Source organism: Sinocyclocheilus rhinocerous, unplaced genomic scaffold (assembly GCF_001515625.1).
Source record: "Sinocyclocheilus rhinocerous isolate Xijiao unplaced genomic scaffold, SAMN03320098_v1.1 scaffold2850, whole genome shotgun sequence".
NCBI lineage: Eukaryota > Metazoa > Chordata > Actinopteri > Cypriniformes > Cyprinidae > Sinocyclocheilus > Sinocyclocheilus rhinocerous.
In genome coordinates, this window is record NW_015643753.1 from 123,317 (window position 1) to 128,060 (window position 4,744).

A 4,744-nucleotide genomic window follows, 5' to 3' on the forward strand; every position below is an offset into this window, starting at 1 on the left:
AAAAAAAAAAGCTAGATTAGTGAACTAAGATTAGTGTGATATGAATGAAAGTGTTTCTGACTGAAAACGTTATTTAAACAAGTTAAACTCTCCACACAATTCATTCTAGGCTATTTAATAAAATGCACATCACGATTTATCACCATATGCAAAATCTAAAAAAAATATATGAATAACAAGCCTGTATTATGCGAAATGTAGGCTTGTGATGTAATGAATGTAAAGTTGCATTTAAGTCTTAGATTTGTGTAATTTATTGCTGTATGATATCAGTGAGGTCTCAGAAGTCTGTCCAGGATCCATTCTCTCAGTCTCATCTGGATCACGAGTACATTGTGAGATGCATCCACTACAACAACAGAGCATTGGTTAAACAGCGGTTATGATCTATGATTTTTATTAATCTTACTATGAATTCTGATGAATTAAATATTTGATTTAAAAGCATTACTTCATTTTCCCCCAGCATCATGTTCGGCCCTCCAGCAGCGAGTCTCTTGAATGTTTCTGGGGATGATCATATGAATTTATACTTAGTGTACATTAATAACAGCAATTAACATAAATAATCCAGACATGACAAGGACATAATGCACTAGGTTTGGTGTGGATGTTATGCAGTCATTTAATTATCTTTGTGAAACATGAATCAAATGATTTAAGTTGAATTCTAATTTATCTATCTTAGATCTCAAGTTATTTGTAGGATTTTTTATTGAACATAATATTTTGAACTGTAATAGTACACAACAGGCTAATGTTTTAGACTCACTGGCCATGCAATCCATGCGCAGGACGAGCACAATAAAGTTTTCCAGTGTAATTTCACCATTAGAGTCGCCGTATCGTAGAGCCATGAGATTCAGCATACTGTCACTCAATACAAACCCTTGAAAACAAAAGTATGAGCATATCAATTCTATTATTTTGAATGGCAAGTGATTAAATTGTGATGTAACCTTTATGACTTTAAGATAATTAGATAACATAGAAGTGTGTTAAAATAGTCTTAACATAGAAAATAATGTTACCTGTAATCGTAAGAGCATTTCGGAGTTCATTCAGAGACAGACTTCCAGTGCGCGAAACATCCTTGCCATAGAAAATGTCCTGATAAACAGACAAAAGAGCAATTGCAAATAATTTTACTTATATAATGTGCATTTTGAAAATAGAATATGCAATGATAAAAAAAAAAAAAAAGTAGAAATGTGTTGCACTTTTACCTTTAGAAAAACAACACGTTTCCACAAACGAAGGCATTCAAATTCACTCAGCCTTCCAGTGACACTGAGCTGCGTTTGTTGTTAAAGAGCATCATGAAACTTTTTTTGGTTCTATAATTTAAAAACATGCACAAGTGTCTGAAACACAGAACCCTGAAAGCCTTTTCTCACTCTGATCCTTCATATTTGAGGATACATCCATCAGAGCCACCAAGCTCTTACACACATCCAAACTGAATCCTGTTGTCTTCTGTGGATGTCCTGAAAGATCAGACCAAAAACATACGCAGAATCAGAGATCACTGGAAGCAAAACTGGAAGATGAGATTTAAAAATATGAGCTTATATTGTGACTTTTCTCAGGAAGAAGTTTGAAGCATCACCTGCATAAAGATTCTCATTCAGAAGTCTTTGAAGTCGCTCAGCGTCCACCTCTCCATACTTACATAAACAGACAATGATGATTTGGTTTTACATATAATATTAGGATATATATCAAATGTTACAAAACTTGCTGTTCGTTTTAAATATCTGGTTTATTTTTGTTACTTTCAGCTGCATTTTCAGGCAATTTCTGATCATAATCAGTCACATTCCCTCATAATTCAGAACTGTTAGAGAGTCACATGTACCTTATCAGCATATTGTGGAAAAAGCTGGAAGGATTCATCATTATCCCTGGGAATCATCTGAGAAGAATGGAGATCATTTGAAAATATATTCACTTTCAAAGCTTACATTTGTATATTATAGCCCAAGCTGTGCTATACCTTTTTTCTTGTCATGCCATATCCAGAACTGTCTCTGGAGACACAACATCAAAATCTTTAATACTGTATACTACATTAAATTATACTACTAAAAACTACTACTACTAAAGCTACTTATTTATGTTCAAATAGCTTGTCATATGCCAGCCTAACATGCATTAACTCTTACTCAATGATGGCTTCTGTCTTTGAATAGACTGTCAGTAGGAAGGATGCAGCTTCATTTGGCTGGAAAGTTGAAGGAACAATGAGGTATTCGCCTGCCTTAAATCGGAAAAACTCCATGATTTCCCGAGCATTGATGTAGGATTCATTTTTTCCAACGAGACGGGCGTTTCTGAAGAATGAGGAGGGGAATTTTCCCCTTTGATCCTTTAACTGGACAATAAGGAAATATATTGATTACTCTGTCTCTGCAAAACAAACCCAAAATTCAACCAAGTGTTTCAGGAATATGTTATTTGAGGATACATCCATCAGAGCCACCAAGCTCTTACACACATCCAAACTGAATCCTGTTGTCTTCTGTGGATGTCCTGAAAGATCAGACCAAAAACATACGCAGAATCAGAGATCACTGGAAGCAAAACTGGAAGATGAGATTTAAAAATATGAGCTTATATTGTGACTATTGTGAAAAGAAGTTTGAAGCATCACCTGCATAAAGATTCTCATTCAGAAGTCTCTGAAGTCGCTCAGCGTCCAGCTCTCCATACTTACATAAACAGACAATTATGACTTGATTTTACATTACATATATCAAATGTTACATAACTTCCTGTTCGTTTTAAATATTTGGGCTATTTTTGTTACTTTCAGCTGCATTTTCAGGCAATTTCTGATCATAATCAGTCACATTCCCTCATAATTCAGAACTGTTAGAGAGTCACATGTACCTTATCAGCATATTGTGGAAAAAGCTGGAAGGATTCATCATTATCCCTGGGAATCATCTGAGAAGAATGGAGATCATTTGAAAATATATTCACTTTCAAAGCTTACATTTGTATATTATAGCCCAAGCTGTGCTATACCTTTTTTCTTGTCATGCCATATCCAGAACTGTCTCTGGAGACACAACATCAAAATCTTTAATACTGTATACTACATTAAATTATACTACTAAAAACTACTACTACTAAAGCTACTTATTTATGTTCAAATAGCTTGTCATATGCCAGCCTAACATGCATTAACTCTTACTCAATGATGGCTTCTGTCTTTGAATAGACTGTCAGTAGGAAGGATGCAGCTTCATTTGGCTGGAAAGTTGAAGGAACAATGAGGTATTCGCCTGCCTTAAATCGGAAAAACTCCATGATTTCCCGAGCATTGATGTAGGATTCATTTTTTCCAACGAGACGGGCGTTTCTGAAGAATGAGGAGGGGAATTTTCCCCTTTGATCCTTTAACTGGACAATAAGGAAATATATTGATTACTCTGTCTCTGCAAAACAAACCCAAAATTCAACCAAGTGTTTCAGGAATATGTTAAATACGTACATGAGCGGGCACCTGCAAGAGTAACAGAAAACAAATATAAATGTTCATTCAAGTGAAGAGAGTCTTTTGCAAATTCAGAAGCTGTCAGATTACATTGCTACAAACCTCATAAATGTTAAAGCCGATATGGAAATTGGTGGCCAGGTGCCTGTTTCTCTTGTGAGATTTCTGAATGAGAGACACGAGGAGATTTGGAGAGCTTTCATCTCTGGGGTCTTCAACAGTCTCCTTAAGAGTCACACGGAACTGGGGATTGCTTGAAAAACTGTCTATAAATGCAAAAAACAAAAAGAGACTTATAGTCTATAGGCTATTAAAGAAGTGTCATAACTCAGACTCCTATCTGTTTAATAGCCACGGTTAACTTCCCTTAGAAAATAGAACTTTTGATAACCAAGAAAAAAACTCAAATTGGCATTCATTGCTTTTGCACTCGTTTGCAAACTTTTTTGTTCCCCCGTGAAAGTTTTGTGATATAAAAAAAAGATTAAAAGATGACAAAATAACGGCAAGAGTTGTTCTCTCGAGTTGAACGCAATAACATAAAGCAAACAACTCTTTTGAGACAGTTCTTCTAATGAATTGTTCAGAATAACTCACAATCTCAGATGTGAACGGGTTGGATCAGCCTGATGAATCCTTTACTGAATTATTCTGAGCAGTTTGAACATCTAAATCACGCTCTGAACTAAAAGTATCATCAGGTTCAGGCTCAAAGTAAAGCAAGCACCTCATGTTTTTCACTTCAAGCATCACTGTCAACCAATAACAATCAACCTTTAAACAAAGCCATACATAATAAATTTTCAGTAAATGGTCTTATTTTGACATGATTTGCATCCTTATGCTTGAACAAACAGTAGAAGTCATAGTCATAATAAAATAGACGTAATAAGAATGATATAAAAGAGTTGGATTACCGATGTCATTTGAGCAGCCTCCCGCTGTTGTTCCTAACACCCACTGGCCTCTGTGCACTTCAGTTTTCCAGGAGGAAGAATGAGATGCAGTAAGAACGTTCACATCTGAACAACATATATCCAAATCTGAAAAATTCCTGCAGAAATCCGCACGGCCTAACATAAACAATGGGACATAAAAAAAGATAATTTGAGAAACATCTCAGTATTTTTTGTTCATATAATGAAAGTCATTAGTAACTAAAACAGTTTTGTTACCAACAGTCTTTAGAATACCTTCTTTTATGTTCCACAAAAGAAAGGTTTGAAACGACATGAGGGTAAG

General features: G+C 35.2%; 1 pseudogene; it reads right to left on the reverse strand.

Moving 5' to 3' along the window:
- Nucleotides 1–279: 279 nt before the first annotated feature.
- Nucleotides 280–4,744, reverse strand: part of LOC107757683 (calpain-1 catalytic subunit-like) — a 9,256-nt pseudogene continuing 4,791 nt past the window's right edge.